Source organism: Pinus tabuliformis, chromosome 1_2 (assembly GCF_031772625.1).
Source record: "Pinus tabuliformis cultivar Carrire ecotype Pingquan chromosome 1_2, CPIR1, whole genome shotgun sequence".
NCBI classification, from domain to species: Eukaryota; Viridiplantae; Streptophyta; class Pinopsida; order Pinales; family Pinaceae; genus Pinus; species Pinus tabuliformis.
In genome coordinates, this window is record NC_142298.1 from 697,327,091 (window position 1) to 697,349,907 (window position 22,817).

Consider the following 22,817-nt stretch of genomic DNA (forward strand, 5'->3'; position numbering starts at 1 on the left):
TGCAGGTTGTCACTGGATCAACTGGCACAAGTTCGCTAGGAGCTCAAGCCAACTTCTATGAGTTCTTAGAAGAAGATTTTACTGTGATGGCAGAACACTAATTCTACTGGGGCTATTCTACTTGCAGAAAGAGAATGAAAACTGAAATGGAACTAAAACCCTAGCAAACCCTAATCGTACAAGAAAAGAGATGGAAACTACTGAAATGGGTGCCATTGATTGCAGAAAAGTTAAATTGTATTTATTGAAGCTACTTCTGAAGAGAAATGGAAAGAAATCATCTTTTTTCAATTTTGAGTATTTTTATGCGGATTTATTATGCTTGTGATTTGGCTAATTGTGACTGTGCAGAGGTTTGGTGGCAAAGGAGGTTGGCTTTTGCAGATGGTGAGGAAGGTGTGGAGGGGTCCTAAGAAGTCCCTAGTACCCTTATAGAGACTTCCATTGCGATCAAACTTCAAAAAATCGCTCGCATGAACTTCTATAGGAGGCTGCAGGGGATCTATAGGAAGTTCTACAGGAAGTTCTACAGGAGGAGGCCGAAAGCGATTTTTGGAGGTTTGAAGGTGGAAAAATGGTGGGAAAAAGGAAATGAAGGCTGGATGAGGGTGTTGGAGGGTGTAGGACTCTATTAATGAAGATCAGGAATGAAGGAGAGGGTTGGACTTTCTCAAAGGGGAAGAAAGCAACTTTGCACAAAAACATAGAAATTAGGATATTTTGGCAAAATGTGGTGAATGAGTGAAGGAATCTGTGAAATATGAGCTAGTACAAGTTGTGTTGTGGAGGGATGACAAGCTGGAATGTTTTTCAAGTGAGTTGCACACCTACTTCTTAAGACTGACCCAACCAAGAACCAAAAAATAGAGTTTTTCTAATTTGACCTAAAATTTGACCTAAAAATAGAAAAGTGATGAATAGAACTTTATGAATAGGAAACTATGTGAGAAAGCCATGGTAAATGAACAAGAAATGGTCTAATCATGTGAATCCAAGCAAATATAAGCTTCTCCAACTTAAAACACCACATTAGCGATTGCATGAAAGGCATAAACGTGTTTTTGGTGGCAGTGGTAGTGCCTGGTCCTCAATTCATGGTCCCAAGGAGGGAGAAAGGGGATCAAGGCCTACTGGTAGCCCTTTTGGATCTTTCACTGTTACTACAACAAACTACTTAAACAACTTGAAGCAATAACAACTAATTTAATCATGAAAGGCAACCTATTTTACCAAAGCAAGATTAATCCTAAACAATAGAAATCAGCTTATGAATGAACGAAAAAACATATAAACACACAAAAGAGGTGCTAGGAAGCTTGGGTTGGACCCTAACATAAGAGCTTCAGCCCTCTAGAAAAGATCAGTGCTGGTTCAAAGCTGGATTCATCTTCATTGATCAAAAAATAATAGTTACATCACAAAATTGTCTGCAAAAGGAGCTCGAAGATGAGCTGAGTACAAGACTGCACAAAAGTGCGAAAATAGACTATCAAATGGCTAAAATCCAAATAAAAAAAATGAGGCCCTAAGCCTTCTTATTTATACAAATAGGGACTTCCAACAGTCCTCCCAAAATCAAGGAACTTGGCTTCTTGGAACTGAAGATAAACAACAGTCCTACTTGACTTGCTCAGCTGCCCCTTGGAATCATCAATGTGGCCCTTTGTGCTCCGAGTTTCTGATGGAGAATTTGAGGTAAGGGTTCATAAATGAATGGGACACCCTCCTACCCTTGTTCTTCCTCGAATTTGGCTGCCAAATGCTCATTAAACCTTTGATTTTGTCTCAAAATTGACCAAAAATCTGCATAAACCACACATTAGACTTTTTGGCATAATGACTAACCCAATTCACTCTATTAGCATAAATATATTCAAAAACATGAAATAAACTAATGAGAATGGTGGATTAAGTCAAAATAAGAGGCAAAATGAGCCCATATAATTACCCATTTCTGGGGCTCATCATCACCCCCTTACTGAATGGGTTGCTCATCCTCTGAGCAACTAGTATAACTCTTCATCCTTGCTGGCTCTGACTATTCCCTTTCTTGTTGCTGTCTTATTAATGTCTCACTGTCTGCATGCGGTTCCTCTTCCTGTTGCTATCTTTTAAATATTGACAACTCATTTCCTCCTTGAGGTTCCCTTTCCTGCCGCTGTTTCCTTAACATTTCATTTTCTGCCTCTAATTGAGCTTTTCTGATGCTTTCTGTATGTCTTACTGTGCTTAATTCCTTGGCCATTTCTCTCAACTTTTTTTCCATGTGCCCAATGTCTTCCACCCCTTGGTCTACTCCTTTTCCTTTTTTCTCCTCTTGTTTCTTTCTCTATTTCTGTCTCTCCCTGCTCTGTTTCTTCAACTTTCTCCTCCTCCAACTTGCTTTCTTCCTTCTTATCTTCTATTTTGATTTCCTCCTCTGTTTCAAGTTCTTCTTTCTCTATTTTTGTCTTTTCCTCTTTTTCTGTTTCCTCCTCATCTTCCCCTGCCATGATGTTCAGAGTCTTTAGGAATATCTCAAGTGAAGAGGGAGACAACAATTTTCAAAAACCAGGAAACAAAGAAACAACTGAGGTTTTTTCTAGAACCAAAGAGAGTTTTTCGGTTTCTTCTTTTCAAAAACAGATTTTAGTTTCCTGCCCTTCAAACTCTTTTCTCAACCTTCCTTTACTTCTTGGGCTGTTGGAGGAAATCAATATATATATATATATATATATTTTTCAGCAATACATAGAGCAAGACAATGTTTTTTTCTCACAAAATAAACAAACTTCCCAATGCAAATTCACTCTTTTTTTTTTTTTCTATAGGCTTGATTTTCTATGGTTTCATCCCTTTTTTACAGGAGAATACAGGGAAGAAAAAGACATACTTTTAGTGCAGAGAGTAAAATGGAGAGATTGTATATATTTCAGAAAAACATAGGCAGACTTTTGTTTCCACTTTCCCTTCCTTTTTCAACCCAGTACTTTGCTTCAAATCCCACCACCTTTGGTAGATATATCACATGTAGAGTGGGCTTCTAAGCCTACCTTTTTCCCGAGCTCAAATTTGGCATAAAATCCCTTTTTTTCTCCTACAAGACTGCTCACTGATCCTCCTGTAGAACTATTACAGCTTCCTGTAGAATGCTGATAGCAGAAGGGTTCTGAAAATAGCAGAGAGTGACTGTTTTGAGGCTCTGAAGGTAGTACGTAGCTTGCTACAGTCGAGAACACGACGATACAAATGAAAGCGAAGGTGGTGAGAGTGTTTCAAGGAGGAGTTCTTATGGCTATTTATGGAGACTTTCAGTGATGGAGGGTGAGCTGGCCAAGTGTACGTTAGCCCCATTCAGACTGTTGGTCCCCACTCCAGTGCTATCATGAAACTTTATGTTGCCTGCCCACAATCACTTCCATCATTCACGTTGGGGTTCAACACATCTGCCACTATTTGTTTTCAGATTCTCATGAGTTGACTGGACACACGTGCATAGTGAACTCTAGCTTAGCGTTGTTGAACTAGATGAGGGTGGCCAATTAACTGGCCACTTATCTAGTTTAATCCCAACCATTCCATTCGTTCATGCAGTTTCTAAATGATATTCATGTAATAGAGGAATGAGTTTAGCCACTTACCTGTTAGTCGCTATCGTGCTCTGCATGCTCAGACTTTGGCACTTAATTTTTTTTTTTATTTCTGCTGCTGTTGGTGCTCGTGGCCTTTGAACTGGTGGCTTGGCTACCTTATGTTGGTGATTTTTGATAAGGAACCACTCCTTGCACGTTCTACACATCTGTGGCTGCACTGATTATGCTTTTGGAGCTTGATTTTTAAGGGTATCAACAGTTATGCTTTGTTTCTATCTGATGTGTGACTATTTTTTCTTGTGCAGGCATCCTCTGGATGGATCTAAGTTCAGGAGTCTGCTTCAACCTTCAGATTTGCATGCTCATGCTTCTGATGCTAGATTTTAATGGGACAGTGACTTTTTTTTTCCATATCTCCCAAACGATAGACTGGATTGACCTGAAATTTTCTGAGCATGTTTCCATCATCATTATGCACCTCCCATAGAAAAATTGTGGTTAATGGATGCACGGATTTCAAGAAAAATTGAAAATGGCTGAAGGTGATGGAGGCCAATTTCTTGAAAACCATGCACTAGAATTGGCTAAAATTGCTTGGGCATGTTATTACTATCACCCGTATGCATCTCCCCATGAAACATGTTTTTAAATGGATGCACGGATATGGAGAAAATGCAAAAATGGTTGAAGGTGATGGAGGCTAATTTCTTGGAAACCATGCATTGGAATTGGCTGAAATTGCTTGGTCATGTCGCCATCATCCCTATACAACTCCCCATGAAACAATTTTTTAAATGGATGCACGGTTTTCAAGTTAGGGGAAAAAACAAATTTCTGCTCTATGTATTTTTTTATCAGAGCATTCTACAATTTTTTTGGATAGTAAAAAAATGAGCTTGGGCTGTAATGAAGACTTGGAAATGATGGAAGAGAGGTTTAAAGACTGCAGGAGGATTTATAATCCATTTATGAAGCTTCCCTGTTCCTCAAACTGCTTTTAAAATCCATTTCTAGCTTTCTGTAATTTCTATAGGAGTCTCCTGTAGAAAACACAGTTTTCAGAAAAGAAGCACAGTGAGGTGGAAAGAATGTGAAGAATGATGCGGAAGGGTGAGGGAAGGTAGGATAGGTGCTGTTATTGGTTTCAGAGCTTTCTTGGCACCTACTGCTACTTTCTTAAGTTCTCTTGCAAACCTACAAGACAACTAGAAATTCATTTGTTTTTTTTTTTGACAACAACTAGGGCGCCTTAAGGAGGTTTTCGCCCTAATTGTCTGCCCTGGGCACCTCCAAGGGAGGTTTTCACCCAGGGATCTTATTCTCTTTCTATTTTCTCTTCTTTCCAACCCATTGACCACCTCATGGAGGTTTTCAATCAATGAGCCAATCTACGGCGCCTCTGAGGAGGTTTTCACCTTAGATTTTTATTTTTCTCTTATTTTTCATTTTTTTCCTTTTTCTTTTTTTGCCTCTACCCTACCCTACTTGAAAAACAAAATCATTTTCAAGTCTAAGAATACTTCCAATGGAGCCATGTGCACATTAAGATGATAGACAAAATGATGTGGAGGCTTGAAATGTATGCTTTAACATATATCTAGATTTCAGAGACCAAATGATTTGACTTTGAAGGGATCAAGCATAGTTGAGGAAGAGAGTGATGTTGTACCTTAGTGATCATCTGGAACCATATCTCAATATAGCTGTGATGTCCTTGGCCTTTCTGATGATCTGGATCATTCTTCTTGTCTTCTTCTACCATGACCTTCATATCTGCCTCTTTTCACTGATTCTTCTCTTGAATACATATTGGATTTGATGGTAACCATGAGGGAGCTTTCTTGATCTCTGATTCTGATGTCTTCTTTTCATCGAGTGCAGCCCATGGTTCTTTGATCTTCTCTTTTGCATCTTCTTCTGCTGGATGTGGTCCTTCAATGATATCAATATAATCTCTTTTTTGCAATACTCTTCATGAGCTATGGTGAATATCATTGAGCTCAAGAGGAGTTTTTTGGAAGTGTTGTACCTTAGCTTTGCAATTGGGTTGAGCTACTCCAATGTGCGGGTTTGGAAATGGTGGTCCCCCACTATATACTTGTTGGGCCTGTCTGTTATTCAGGTTTGGGTTCGGTTGCACAGGCATTTGGGGTTGCCTTGGTGGAGCAGGAGGCAATGGTTGTGGTTGAGTAGGTGGTGGAGGCAAAAGAGTGGTAGGAGAGTTATATTGGGGCCTCCACCCCTGATGAGGTGCATTCCACTGAGGTTGTGGCTGAGCATAGGGGTGAAATGGATGAGCAGCTAGTTGGGCATAATATGGAGATGTGAAGGACCAAGGAGGAGGTGTGGACCAGGAAGGATGAGCAGGGGGGCCCCAAGAAGGTATAGAAGTGACTTGGTTGGGGTTGTAGTATGCCTGAGATGTCCCTTGCATCCCCTTCTGATATGGTCTAGGTCCATGCGACCTCCTTTGGTCTATGTAGTAGGTTTGTTCAGTGACTACTTCAGCCCCATGGTAGATATCTTTAAATTTGGGCAAGGAAGAGCACTAGTCTGTAGAATGATTTTCTTCATGGATTGAACAAACCTCTATAGATTTCCATGGGCATTCATTCCTAGGATGCCTCCTGGTGCACCTAGGACAAAAAATGGCCAAAGCCCTCTCTGCTTCCTCTTGTTTTCTTTTGATATGCATGGAAAGAATCTACCTCATCTCGCTCTTGAAATCTTCCAGCCGATTCTCAAATTCACTTCTAAGAGATGAGTTGGAAGATAAGGTACTGCTCCCAACATTTCTGTTCTCAGCCATTGGCTCTAGAGGAATGGGTTTCTTCTTCTTCTTCCCCTATAGGTTCAAATATGCCTGGCTATTACCTAAGGGTGTTTCTTGATTGCAGCCATCGAAGAAGAGATAAGGTTAGTGGTGTGAAGTAGTGGAGGTGTTGGGAAAACATTTTTCTAAATTATCTCTACTCCTACGAGGCATGAAAGGAAATCTCTTTTTGGGTGATTTTTGTTTTTTTTTCCTTGTACCTACAAAATTGAAATGGATTGAACAACAAATTGCAACTAACTGAAATGAACTTGCTGAAATGAAATTGCAGAATTGAAATGAAAGCAAGGAAATGACTAATCTACTTTGCTGGAATGGAAATTGCAGAATTGAAATGAAAACAGGAAATGACTAATCTACGTTTTCTGAAATGGAAATTGCAGAATTGAAATGAAAGTAGGAAATGTCTAAAGTGCGTTGCTAAAATAAAATTGCAGAATTGAAATGAAAGCAGGAAATGTCTAATCTACTTTTACAGAATTGAAATTGCAGAATTGAAATGAAACAACTACTCTACTTTTGCTGAAATAAACTACTTAGCAGAATGTTGTAGTAGAAAATAGAAGAAAAGTAGTATTCAAAAAATACTCTGACGCTTCCCCGGCAACGGCACCAAAAAGAGTGGTTAGCTCCAGTATTGGAGCAATAATACTGCAACTCCTAGGGCTCCCTTCTTTACTTTTATCAACCCCGTAGTTCATAACAAACTTGGAAGCGACGGTGCTGGATGCACAAGTGCTAGCTCTTACTGCAGGCTATCACTGGATCAGCTGGCACAAGTTCGCTAGGAGCTCAAGACAACTTCTATGAGTTCTCAGAAGAAGCTTTTACTGTGATGGCAGAAGACTAATTCTACAAGGGCTATTCTACTTGCAAAAAGAGAATGAAAACTGAAATGGAACTCAAACCCTAGCAAACCCTAGAAAATCCTAATCGTGCAAGAAAAGAGATGGAAACTACTGAAATGGGTGCCATTGATTACTGAAAAGGTAAATTGTATTTATTCAAGCTACTTTTGAAGAGAAATGGAAAGAAATCATCTTTTTGCAATTTTGAGTATTTTTATGCGGATTTATTATGCTTGTGATTTGACTAATTGTGACTGTGCAGAGGTTTGGTGGCAAAGGAGGATGGATTTGGATTTTGCAGATGGTGAGGAAGGTGTGGAGGGGTCCTAAGAAGTCCCTTGTACCCTTCTAAAGACTTCCATTGCAATCAGACTTCGAAAAATTGCTCGCATGAACTTCTACAGGAGGTTGTAGGGGATCTACAGGAAGTTCTACAGGAGGAGGCCAAAAGTGATTTTTGGAGGTTTGAAGGTGGAAAAATGGTGGGAAAAAGGAAATGAAGGTTGTATGAAGGTGTTGGAGGGTGTAGGACTCTGTTAATGGAGATCAGGAATGAAGGAGAGGGTTGGACTTGCTCAAAGCGGAAGAAAGCAACTTGCACAAAAACGCAAAAATTAGGATAGTTTGGCAAAATGTGGTGAATGGGTGAAGGAATCTGTGAAAGATGAGCTGGTACAGGTTGTGTTGTGGAGGGATGACAAGCTGGAATGTTTTTCAAGTGAGCTACACACCTACTTCTTAAGACTGACCCAAGCAAGAACCCAAAAACAGAGTTTGTCTAATTTGACCTAAAAACAGAAAAGTGCTAAACAAAACTTTATGAATAGGAAACTATGTGAGAAAGCCATGGTAAATGAACAAGAAATGGTCTAAGCATGTGAATCCAAGCAAATATCAGCTTCTCCAACTTAAAACATCACATTAGCGATTGCATGAAAGGGGAAAACATGTTTTTGGTGGCAGCAGTAGTGCCTGGTCCTCAATTCATGGTCCCAAGGAGGGAGAAAGGGGATCAAGGCCTGCTGGTAGCCCTTTTGGATCTTTCTCTGTTAGTACAGAAAACTACTTAAACAACTTGAAGCAAGAACAACTAATTTAATCATCAAAAGCATCCTATTTTACCAAAGCAAGATTAATCCTAAACATTAGAAATCAGCTTATGAATGCAAGAAAAAACATATAAACACACAAAAGAGGTGTTGGGAAGCTTCGGTTGGGCCCTAACCAAGAGCTTCAGCCCTGTAGAAAAGATTAGTGCTGGTTCAAAGCTGGATCAAAGCTGGATTCATCTTCATTGATAAAAAAATAATAGTTACATCACAAAACTGTCTGCAAAAGGAGCTCGAAGATAAGCTGAGTACAAGACTGCACAAAAGTGCGAAAATAGACTATCAAATGGCTAACATCCAACTAAAAAAACTAAGGCCCTAAGCCTTCTTATTTATACAAATAGGGACTTCCAACAGTCCTCCTAAAATCAAGGAACTCGGCTTCTTAGAACTGAAGATAAACAACAATCCTACTTGACTTGCTCGGCTACCCCTTGGAATCATCAATGTGGCCCTTTGTGCTCCAAGTTTCTGATGGAGAATTTGAGGTAAGGGTTCATAAATGAATGGGAGACCCTCCTACAAATCCTCCCCCTTGTTCTTCCTTGAATTTGGCTGCCAAATGCTCATTAAACCTTTGATTTTGTCTCAAAATTGACCAAAAATCTGCATAAACCACACATTAGACTTTTTGGCATAATAACTAACCCAATTCACTCTATTAGCATAAATATATTCAAAAACATGCAATAAACTAATTAAAATCGTGGATTAAGTCGAAATAAGAGGCAAAATGAGCCCATATAATTACCCATTTCTGGGGATCATCACGATCTTATCTTCAGATGCTTCTAGTCTACGCACCAGTTCTGGATTCCACATTATGGGTTGATCAAACTTGCACCTTCCCTGGCTGTCGGCTAGTCTTGTGATCCACTCGTATAGTTCTAAATCAAATGATGTGAAGAATATTTCGTGGATCTCCGTATATACATAGCGATCCAGTCACCTCTTTTCAGATATCTCCAGATTTTTGTTTTCCTGTACCAAAAACTCGTGCAACTTCTGATCCAGACAATCTTCAATCTCTTTCTTCGTAGGGTTCCAACGTTCCAACATCAAACATCCCTTAGGCAGATCCCAGTCCCAGCAGTGGAACCATTTTTTGGCTTGATGGAACCTGACCGAGGTTCAGAATTACTTAGCCAAACAAATCCTGCTACTACGGGCCCTTTTGGCAACAACCCGCGGAGCGCGAACTGAGGTCTCACCTGAGGTAGTATGGGAGGGTGCTGGAACCAGGTTTCCACACCCTAGGGATGTCTTGATGAGGTTTGGATGGCTCACAACCCAATCTATGCACTTCTACTATTCCGCACAGCTATCTAGCCTTCGCGAAGATTTGCGAAGGGGAGTTTCTTAGATCCTCAGTCTTATTACAATTATTATAGTTCAGATTTATTCTTTAAGGTCTCTAAGCAAACATTTAATAGTTAAACCCAGCACCTGCTCATAAATGGAATCATAAAAATCATAACATAAGCATAAACATTCGGATTCTGTAATCAGATACAGAGTATTTCAGAACAACTTTTCTTTTATTGATCTTCTATTCAGTACAATCCACTTTTACCCTACACACTCAGCTGTAGTGGTCCACGCACACAACTGCGGACTCTATCAAACCTCTGCACACACAGCTATAGAGCCTATTCTAGCCTCTACCCTCGACTCAGACATACAGGCTCAGAACACTCTTGCTTCTACAAACCCATACATCAAGCTATTATCCAAACCCAAAAAACTGCCTTCTAAGCCTAGAGCCTTGCTCTATTTATACACTTCCATGGTCCGCAGACCATGGAAAGCCGACACATTCTATATTAATATATAATGTTTTAGGGCAGACATAACCCATTATAATTCTTACTCCGCATGCTTCGCGGAACCTTTACCATACTTTAACCCAAAATTGCGGGCTTTGAGCCCCAACACCGTTACGCGGGGGGTACGCTACTCAACTGTCCTACAGTGCACTTACCAAGGTGGCCTTCTTAATATTATCATCTGTCACTCCGTGTGCTTCCCATACTGTTCTTACTACAAAGCAAAACTGATCGGGATCTTTGCTCCCTACCCCTTTGAATATAAGCAACTTGATCGCACTCGCCATGATAAACTACTGGTTAAGCAGAGGTGGTGTGGGTGAGGATGGAGGCAACCGAGGTGATGTGGGTGGCGGCGTACGTGGGGATGGTAACTACAGTATGCGCTGCTTTATCAAACTGACCACACTCCTTGGAGAAGCCCAACCACGCTCTTCCTTGCCCGCTCACGGTGGTGAAATTAAAGGACTGTTTCCTAACCCTTCGATACATTTGTAGGTCTTTCCGCTCCGCGTCGTTCCACTCATTAATGGATTCACATCACCCATTTTTCACATAAAAGCATCTTAATCTATGTATTCAATGATTTGACGTACTTACCTCATGGTCCCTTAAGAAAACTCCTTTCTGCCTCTCTATAGCTGACAGTTGTGTCTATCGCAAATTCAGTGATAAACCCTCCTATGATCCGATCCAACCAATGGTCTACAGCCCACGTGATCTTATCCTCAGATGCTTCTAGCCTACACACTAGTTCTGGAGTCCACACTATGGCTTGATCAAGCTTTGCACCTTCCCTGGCTGTTTGCTAGCCTCACGATCCACTCATACAGTTCTAGAGAGAATGACGTGAAGAAAATCTCATGGATCTCCATATATACGTAGCGATCTAGCCACCTCTTTTCAAATATCTATGGTGTTTTGTTTTCCTGTATCATGAACTCGTGAAGCTTTTGATCCAACCAATCTTCAATCTCTTTCTTTGTAGGGTTCCAGTGTTCTGACATCAGACATCCCTTAGGTGGATCCCGGTCCTGGAAATGAAACCATTTGTTGGCATGATGGGGCCTGACCCAGGTTCAAAAGTGTTTTAGCAAAACAAATCTCGACACTACCGGCCCTTTCGTCATCAATCCATAGAGTGTGGACTGAAGTGTCACCCGAGGTAGTATCGGAGGGTGCTGGAAATAGGTTTCCGCACCCTAGGCATGTCTTGATGGGTTCTGGAAGGGTCGCGAACCGATCTGTGCTTTCGCATATGTCTGCCTGATAGTCTAACCCTCGTGTTTCCCAGTGCAAAGCACGATGATGCACAGTGTAATCTTGTTTGGAATTACTATAGATCTGACTTAGTTCAACGTCTTGTACTTGTTTAATCTCTTTAATTAGTGCGCACAATCATAAATCATAACTAGATGCATAAACATATGACAAAAGCATAAAATATTCAGATCTGTGAATAATTACACAATATTTCCAAAACAACTTATCTTTTATTAATCTTTTGTTTAGTACAATCCACTTCCACCCTGCGCATTCAGCTACAGGGGTCCGCGCACAGAGTTTTGGACTCTACCAGGCCTCTGTGCACACACCTACAAAGCCTCTATCTCCTACTACAATCCTGGACTCGACTTACAGACCCAAATCTAGATATAAAAAACCCATAGCACCTTTAGATCTCCTCAAGAATTACTAAAAGCTACCTTCTATCCTTAGAGCCTCCCTCTATTTATACATTCCCATGGTCCGCAGACCATGGGTAGGCCGACCTATTCTATATTATTTTTACATTATTTTTGGGCAGACAACTCTTTGACTTGACTCATTACAATTCATGCTCCGTGCACTTCGCAGACCTTTTACAACATCATTACCCAAAATTGTGGGCTTTGAGCCCCAAAACCATTACTTGGGGGATTCGCTGCCCAATAGGTATCTTGTTCTTCAGATGAGATCAGGACTTATACTCTTCTGTTTCTAGAATTCCATGATGTGTTTGCATGGTCCTACAAAGAAATGCCTAGCATTGATTCTAGCATTGTTGTGCAGGAAATTCTAACTTATCCACATGCAAAGAATGTTCACCAATGGCTTCGCTCGGTGCACCCTAGGAAGGCCACCTATATCAAGGGTGAAGTTGAAAAACTTCTCAAATATGGGTTCATCTATCCCATCCCTCTTACAGATTGGGTCAAAAATATTGTCCCGGTGACAAAAAAAACAAGGCACGATCCTCGTTTGCGTTGATTGTCAAGACTTCAATCGTGCTTGTCCTAAAGATAACTATCCTACTCCCTTCATTGATCAAATCATAGCTGAATGTGCTAGGAGCGAGATTTTTTCCTTTATGGATTTTTTTTCTGGTTACAACCAGATCAAAATTGCACTAACTGATTAAGAAAAGACAACTTTTATCTGTCCATGGGGTACATTCACTTACAAAAAGCTCCCTTTCAGCCTCAAAAATGCTAGGGCTACATTTCAGCAGGACATGTCCTATGCGTTTCATGATATTCACAAAATTTCCCAGCCTTGCTTGGATGACCTTCCTGCTCATTCTCATAAGCACCAAGATCACCCAGACCATCTTCGGCAGATTTTTCTGTGCTTTAGACACTACAACATTCGGTTAAATCCACATAAATGTGTTTTCTACATAGAATCCAGAGGACTCCTTGGCTTTATCGCTTCCAAGGACAGTATTCACCTTGATCCGCTTAAAGTTGAGGCCATTATAAATTTACCCCCTCCATCTTCACTGCACCAACTCCAGAGCCTGCAAGGAAAGGAAAATTTTCTCCATCATTTTATACCCAATTATGCTGGGCTAGCTACAGGATTTACTCGGTTGCTAAAACAAGGAACACCCTTTGCATGGGATGAGGTTTCCCAAAAATATTTTGATGATCTCAAGGCCATCCTCGTAAATTCTCCTTTGTTGCATCCCTCGGATTATTATCGAGATTACTTCCTTTACCTAGCTACAGCCCCTAACACCATTGCTATGGTCCTTGTCCAAGACGACAACGAAGGCAATGAACATATTATCTACTACCTCAGTCGTAATCTCCTCGACACTGAAACATGTTATGCCCATGTTGAGAAGTTGGCTTTGGCTGTTGTCTAGGCTATTCAATGCTTTCGGCACTACATCCTCTTATGCACAACTACAGGGATTTCTGAATGCAACCCCATGACCTACATTCTGACTCGTTAGGTTCTGGGGGGGAGATATTCTAAATGGATTGTTATCCTACAAGAATTCTATTTGGTATTTACTATTGCCAAACCTAAGAAGTCACTCATTTTCATTGAATTGATTTGTTCCCTTCCTTCCAAGTCTCTTCCTACTGGTGCAGATGAACAGCTCTCAGACGAGATTCTCTTCCTGATTAGCACCCTTGATCCGTGGTACGGTGATATCATTGTGTATCTCCATACATCCAAGTTCCGGTCCGCATTTCCTAAGGATGATTTCCGAAGGATTCGACATCACTCCCAACCCTATCGTATTATTGGCGATACTTTATACCATGTTGGTGTTGATTCAGTTCTTCATCGATGCCTTACGATTGAGGAGGATGAAAGAGTTCTCAATGACTACCACTTTGGGGCATGTGGTGCTCATATGTCTGGCTATGCTACCGCTCAAAAAATCCTTTGCATTGGTTATTTCTGGCTGTCCATTTTCAAGGACTACATCCTTGTTGTTCACAAGTGCCATGAATGCCAAATTTACCAATGCAAGATGCGTGCCCCACCTGCTCACCTACACCTTGTCATTACTGTTGGTCCTTTTGCCAAATGGGGCATCAATTTTATGACATGTAATCCTCATTCGCCGGGGGGGCATGGCTATATTATCATTGTTATGGATTACATCACCAAATGGGCTGAAGCGATGCCTACATACTCTATAGATGGTAAGACGACAGCTCAATTCCTTTTCAATCATGTTATTTCTATGTTCGGCATACCTCAAGCCATTTTGATAGACGATGGCTCCCATTTCAGAGATTACATGATGGCTGAGCTGACATCCACATTGGTCTTGCGCCATGATGGCTCGACCCCATATTATCCTCAGGCCAATGGCCAAGTTGAATCCATGAACAAGGTTTTGGCTACAATGATTTAGCGTACTATTGGGATGCACAAGTCAAATTGCCATCTCATGCTCTTTTCAGCTCTGTGGGCTAACTGAACCTTGACAAAAGATGCAACTAGTTTCACACCATTCCAACTAGTCTATGGTCTGGAAGCAACATTGTTGATTAAATGCAAGCTTCCTTCACTCAAGTTAGCTGTTGAACTTCTCCCCAAAACATCACCTCAAGAGGAACACCTCTTATATTTAGAACAACTGGATGAGACTCGTCATCTCGTTGCATTAGTTATCAAAGCACAAAAGAAATAGGTCAAGTCCCATTTCGATCAGTCAGTCTCCCCTTGCGCGTTCTTTGAGGGTGATTTGGTCTTACTATATGACCAAGCTAATGATAAGCTGAGGGCAGGCAAGTTCGAACCCATGTGGCATGGGCCCTACATTGTGAAACGTGTTTTGCAAAAAGGGGCCTATGAGCTTATTGATTATGAAGGAAATCCTCTGGATAAGCCTCAGAATGGGCTTTACCTCAAGAAGTACTATGCTTAGGTCATCTTGCATGGTTACTAGTGTACATTAGTGTGTCATTCATTTTTGTACAGTGTGGTTTGGTGTGTTAGTTTTCAAACAACTTTCCTGTTTACTATGTTTTCCTTGCTTTGCAGATGTCTGCGACTCCCCACATTGGTTTCACTGATGGTGCTTGCCGTAGTACCCAAAACCTATCATCCACAGCATGGGCTATTTATGACCCTAACAATGAGTTGATTGACCTTCAAGGTATCTGTTTAGATGGTACAACTAACAACATTGTTGAATACACTATGGTCATTGAACTGTTTTTAGAAGCCATTGCTCTTAACATTCGAGAGTTGGTTGTTAACATGGATTCAAATCTTGTCTTCCTTCAACTCAATGGGCAAGATTCCATCAGAAAACCTCAAATATTGAGAATGTATCTCTGTATTTGTCTACTGGAAAGACATTTTGATTATATAACATATCATCATATTCCTAGGTGCATGAATACATTGATTGATGCATTAGCTAATTATGTTGGATAGACATTTACAAAACATGTGAAAAGATAGAACAAACCATTTGTACCATTTAAGCAAGAAAATACAAAACACACACACACACACACATATATATATGGTGATAATGTTTGATACATCAGAACTCCAAAAAATAATATGTGTGTCGAAAATAACATCGGCGACTCGTAGGCCTCATATATCCGTGGCACGCAGGCCTCAAAAAATGTAAGTGATGGACCTAGGAACTAATCAACATGGTGATCGTAGTAGCATGATATAGCTCATGCAACATGAGTCAACAATTGGTGGATTCAATCTAATACTCCCACCGTGTGTATCTGGTACTAGCGAGGAATGTCTCCCACTCGAGCATACTTTGGGATACCACGAGTCAACCCCTCAAGGTGCCTCGTGATATCCTCCTCATTGTCACTCCCATCCTGATAAGGAGCGACATCATCAAGCCAGCGGGTGATGCACCTGGCTATTTGGGACATCCCAGTAGGCCGCTCTAGTCCAACATCTGCATTAACAAAGAAAAATGTTATAAACATATATATACCAAAAAAAATTAAAAAATCTTGAAATCTCAAAATTGATTTTTTACCTTCATCGTCAAAATCCTCTCAATCTGGTAGCGGCATGTCTGGATCTCCATGAAATTTTGTGCCAATGTATGACTAGTCCTCCATGATGATCTTCTGTCATCGTAGCCATGAAAGGAATGCAGGTATGTACGACATGTTCTGGCTCCTAGTGATCCTGGGCATCAAACGACTCCAGCGGGCCATCCACAGGTTGTGTGGCATGGGAGGATCTATCTCAGTCAACTGGTACTGGAACAATGGCACCCGTTCCAAGAAAAATGTCACTAGTACATATCCAAAGAAAAATTGCCTTAGGTTCCCCACCTTAGCTTTGGTCAGCTGGTAGTTTATGTTGATCTTCATGGCCTCTACCCAGTTGAAGATTGTAGGTGTTTTGTAGTTGATAGCATACGGGAACTTCGACTTATTAGTTTCATGCACTACCTGGGACCTCGCCACTCTATTGTTAGTCAACAGAAGAAGTCTCAGTGTCAAATCCTTAACAGTGGAAATCTCAATCTTGCCACTCTTGGATTTGAGGGCCTCAGGGCAATGTTCAGCGAGCAACGTGGATATGCTTTCCCTAATCAGTCATGGCCCATATAAGTTGACTGGTTCCCATCTTCGGGATAGTCCTGTAATGAATTATATATCTAAAGTTTCTAACTCTAGCTCCTGGTCACCTATGATGAATATTTCCTGATTTATGTCCCAGAGACTAATTAGGTATCGAAGCAACTCAATATGGGCCCGCATCCTTGGCATGAGAAAGAACTTGAGGAGCCCACAAGCCCTCAAATCTTACCGGAAAATTTGGATCATTCAGTGCCTGGGTGTCCACATCTTCATGTTCCCGTTCTTTCCAGTCTACCATTTTCAACAATTCTTTCCTACAAAAGCCATAGATTTGAGTCAACAATCATGCTTGGCCCATAAATTTCAAGTTTTAACAGTGGTTTTGTGAGGAAATATGGTTTTTCCCTATTCACAGTGCTCGTGCGCTTGTTTTAAAAACAGTTGCGTTGATGGCGTGATAGGCCGTGTTAATTACCCTCGGCCAGCGTGATTCCATGCTTGGAAGTCGCACCAACTGAGGGCGAAAAACTTTTGATAAAACCTCCCTCAAAAAACCTAAAAATGGTTAAAAACAGGAATAAAAGACATGAAAATGAAGCTCAGGGCCTTGGCTCTTACCTGTAACTGGCGGCTTGGCGAATGACCTCCCGGATCTCCCCACAATCTGCTCTGGAACAATTAGGGAAAAAGTGAGTGAAAATTCTTCACAGCAAGGTAAAATGGTAAATGGTAAAAATATATTTAATTTTCCCTTTTTATTCAGTTTTTCATGAAAATATTAGGTTTTGTAAATATTTTAACCTATTTTGCCTCAAGAATTGGATAATGCACTTTACCTTTTTGCGCAGTGATAGGTGATGGATGTTTGACGATGATGACGAGTCACGTTTCAACTCTTTTCTTGACTCGTTAAACTCATATGAAAAGATTGTCGAGTATTTTTCCCTTTTGACTCGTAAAAGAGACTAAAATGGGAGGTTCACTTTCAAGATCTTTTCTAACCCTTTAAAAGAGAAAAGATAGATGAGCCCTTGTCATTTTGAACTCGTTAACGGATGCAAAACGTCATATGCCCAACATAAGTTTAACCCTTTTTTGGGCTGGGATGCACTATTTATGAAAAAGGCACTTCTTGACTAAAATGGTCAAGCGGTTCTCTCAAGTATCATTTTCTACCTTTTCGTCACCATTAAATTTCATATTTGGCAAGTCATGAATTATCCCCAAAGGATTCACTTTCAAATTTGTGACTCTAGGGATCGTTAAACTTACTAGTTGGATTCGTTAAGATTTGGGAAGCAATGTTATTTAAGATAAGAAAGGTTCAAGCAGACTTCACAGACTCAACTTGTTATCTAGCCCTCCTTCTAGCACCAAAACTTGTTGATAGTTCTGGAAGCTACCAATAAGGAAGGGGTCTCCCCATTTTTGCCTTCCCAATTGGACCCTACCACACATCATTTGGGGTAGGAGGCCAAAAGGAAAACTTTTAGTTGCCGATATGTGGTGGTTTCTGCAGATATGCCTTGGTAGTGATATACACATAAAATGATTTATATACATGACTTTGGTGACAACAAGTTTATGAACTTTGTGAAGTATAAAATTCAATACATGAAAGGTTCCATCACATCAAAGGGAAGTGAATAAGCCTTTAGAAGCAAGTAGTAGTACTAACTTAGAAGAGACAAATGAACAATACAAAAGAATTGCTATTTAATATGCAAAATAGTTCACAAGATAAAAAACGATCACAATGACATAAACAACATGCATCAAACAAGATACATACTAAAGAAAATGAATTAGTTCATTAGAATTAGCGTAAGTGAACAAAAAACATCACAAATATGTAAGGAATATGTCTCACTACATCCATGAAATATGCATGAAGGCGTGCAAAATATTAGATTTTATTAAAGAGTGAAAGTTCCATGCATACAATTATATTGACAAGACACTAGCCCCAATAGCGGAAGATGAAGCAAACACTTGCTTCTCCAAAGAATGATATTCCTCTTATGCTAAATGAGAGAACTGAGGATCCAAAACAAAGCTTCCAAGCCTTCGGTTCCAAGCTCTTTACTTGAGTTATGAGGGTTTATTTATAATAATTGAGATAACTCTTCATCTCCCATTGTGACCTTTGAGCTTCCTTCATGACTCTTTGACTTGTTTTTATTTTCCTAACCAATGACTTTCACATTCCATAATTGACACTTGGACTTCCACTTACATATTTTATTTCAAATACAATAATACAAAAAACCATATAGGACAAAATGGGTAGAGCCTAATAAGACAAGCCTAATAAGACAAACTAGACACATTAAGCTTGAGTTTGAGGAAACTCTAGCTCATCAACTTCAATTTGTAAATCTTCAGTTACATAGTGATGCCAAGATTTTTACTATGTGATGGTCTCCTCAAAATTTACAAGAAGATTAGGCTGATAGTAGACTCTAGCTTCCATTGCATCTGGGTAGATGGTTTTGGAACTAGTTTGTGTCTCCTTCTTTAATAAGAACAACATAGTATTGATCTTAGTAGGGCCACCAATATATTTCTGCATGGTGTGTCTATTAATCTCCAAGTCTTCTTTGGTAGAAATTTACTTCAACTGGTCCAAGTATTCTGAAACTTCCTGCATGACCACATTTTTTTCGTTTCTTTTGTGAATGACCCAACTGAAGGGATATTATGAGATTTCACTAGGGATTCCACATCATTGTATAAACGTCCATAAAAGCATGATTTTGGCTATGAAATTGTTGAGCTACTATTATTTTGAATAAACATTTTGACTTCAAATTTATCCAAGTGAGCTTGTTGTCTTGTTTTCCTAGCCAATTCTGGTGGTGCACCTCTGTACTTCATTCCCCATTCATGAATTGCATTGATTGCTTATTGAATGAATTTCAAAGCTTTTTCATTCTCCTGTGTTTCTCCTAAATAACTTGCAAGCGGAAAACAACTTTATGCACAGTTACCAACCCTCATAAAGATTCATCATAGTGTCTCCCAATGCTTGAACTTCACCATATATAGTTTCCCAAAGCTCCTTCAAGTAAACATGTGCAAAAGATAACTTATGACTTTCTTCTTGGAGTGCTTCTCTTTGTTATCTCACAACTTCCAAATCCTTTGCCATTTGTTTGTTTTCTGCCATTAGATAAAACGTTTTTTCCTTCAAAAGCTCCTACAAAGGGAAAGTTAGTTGCGAAAATTGTTTTAGGATTCTTTTTCAGCCCTGTAGAAAAGATTAGTGTTGGTTCAAAGCTGGATCAAAGCTGGATTCATCTTCATTGATAAAAAAATAATAGTTACATCACAAAACTGTCTGCAAAAGGAGCTCGAAGATAAGCTGAGTACAAGACTGCACAAAAGTGCGAAAATAGACTATCAAATGGCTAACATCCAACTAAAAAAACTAAGGCCCTAAGCCTTCTTATTTATACAAATAGGGACTTCCAACAGTCCTCCTAAAATCAAGGAACTCGGCTTCTTAGAACTGAAGATAAACAACAATCCTACTTGACTTGCTCGGCTACCCCTTGGAATCATCAATGTGGCCCTTTGTGCTCCAAGTTTCTGATGGAGAATTTGAGGTAAGGGTTCATAAATGAATGGGAGACCCTCCTACAAATCTTCCCCTTGTTCTTCCTTGAATTTGGCTGCCAAATGCTCATTAAACCTTTGATTTTGTCTCAAAATTGACCAAAAATCTGCATAAACCACACATTAGACTTTTTGGCATAATGACTAACCCAATTCACTCTATTAACATAAATATATTCAAAAACATGCAATAAACTAATTAAAATGGTGGATTAAGTCGAAATAAGAGGCAAAATGAGCCCATATAATTACCCATTTCTGGGGATCATCACGATCTTATCTTCAGATGCTTCTAGTCTACGCACCAGTTCTGGATTCCACATTATGGGTTGATCAAACTTGCACCTTCCCTGGCTGTCGGCTAGTCTTGTGATCCACTCGTATAGTTCTAAATCAAATGATGTGAAGAATATTTCGTGGATCTCCGTATATACATAGCGATCCAGTCACCTCTTTTCAGATATCTCCAGATTTTTGTTTTCCTGTACCAAAAACTCGTGCAACTTCTGATCCAGACAATCTTCAATCTCTTTCTTCGTAGGGTTCCAACGTTCCAACATCAAACATCCCTTAGGCAGATCCCAGTCCCAGCAGTGGAACCATTTTTTGGCTTGATGGAACCTGACCGAGGTTCAGAATTACTTAGCCAAACAAATCCTGCTACTACGGCCCTTTTGGCAACAACCCGCGGAGCGCGAACTGAGGTCTCACCTGAGGTAGTATGGGAGGGTGCTGGAACCAGGTTTCCACACCCTAGGGATGTCTTGATGAGGTTTGGACGGCTCACAACCCAATCTATGCACTTCTACTATTCCGCACAGCTATCTAGCCTTCGCGAAGATTTGCGAAGGGGAGTTTCTTAGATCCTCAGTCTTATTACAATTATTATAGTTCAGATTTATTCTTTAAGGTCTCTAAGCAAACATTTAATAGTTAAACCCAGCACCTGCTCATAAATGGAATCATAAAAATCATAACATAAGCATAAACATTCGGATTCTGTAATCAGATACAGAGTATTTCAGAACAACTTTTCTTTTATTGATCTTCTGTTCAGTACAATCCACTTTTACCCTGCACACTCAGCTGTAGTGGTCCACGCACACAACTGCGGACTCTATCAAACCTCTGCACACACAGCTATAGAGCCTATTCTAGCCTCTACCCTCGACTCAGACATACAGGCTCAGAACACTCTTGCTTCTACAAACCCATACATCAAGCTATTATCCAAACCCAAAAAACTGCCTTCTAAGCCTAGAGCCTTGCTCTATTTATACACTTCCATGGTCCGCGGACCATGGAAAGCCGACACATTCTATATTAATATATAATGTTTTAGGGCAGACATAACCCATTATAATTCTTACTCCGCATGCTGCGCGGAACCTTTACCATACTTTAACCCAAAATTGCGGGCTTTGAGCCCCAACACCGTTACGCGGGGGGTACGCTACTCAACTGTCCTACAGTGCACTTACCAAGGTGGCCTTCTTAATATTATCATCCGTAACTCCGTGTGCTTCCCATACTGCTCTTACTACAAACCAAAACTGATCGGGATCTTCGCTCCCTACCCCTTTGAATACAGGCAACTTGATCGCACTCGCCATGCTAAACTGCTGGTTAAGCGGAGGTGGTGTGGGTGAGGATGGAGGCAAATGAGGTGATGTGGGTGGTGGCGTACATAGGGATGGTAACTATGGTATGCGTTGCTTTATCAAACTGACCACACTCCTTGGAGAAGCCCAAGCGCGCTCTTCCTTGCCCGCTCGCGGAGGTGAAATTAAAGGACTATTTCCTAACCCTTCGATACCTTTGTAGGTCTTTCCGCTCCGCGTCGTTCCACTCATTAATGGATTCACATCACCCATTTTTCACATAAAAGCATCTTAATCTAGGTATTCAATGATTTGACGTACTTACCTCATGGTCCCTTAAGAAAACGTCTTTCTGCTTCGCTATAGATGACAGTTGTGTCTATCGCAAATTCAGTGATAAACCCTCCTATGATCCGATCCAACCAATGGTCTACAGCCCACGTGATCTTATCTTCAGATGCTTCTAGCCTACACACCAATTCTGGAGTCCACACTATGGGTTGATCAAGCTTGCACCTTCCCTGGCTGTTTGCTAGCCTCACGATCCACTCATACAGTTCTAGAGAGAATGACGTGAAGAAAATCTCATGGATCTCCATATATACGTAGCAATCTAGCCACCTCTTTTCAAATATCTATGGTGTTTTGTTTTCCTGTATCATGAACTCGTGAAGCTTTTGATCCAACCAATCTTCAATCTCTTTCTTTGTAGGGTTCCAGTGTTCTGACATCAGACATCCCTTAGGTGAATCCCGGTCCTGGCAACGAAACCATTTGTTGGCATGATGGGGCCTGACCCAGGTTCAAAAGTGTTTTAGCCAAACAAATCTCGACACTACCGGCCCTTTCGTCATCAATCCATAGAGTGTGGACTGAAGTGTCACCCGAGGTAGTATCGGAGGGTGCTGGAAATAGGTTTCCGCACCCTAGGCATGTCTTGATGGGTTCTGGAAGGGTCGCGAACCGATCTGTGCTTTCGCATTAGTCTGCCTGACAGTCTAACCCTCGTGTTTCCCAGTGCAAAGCACGATGATGCACAGTGTAATCTTGTTTGGAATTACTATAGATCTGACTTAGTTCAACGTCTTGTACTTGTTTA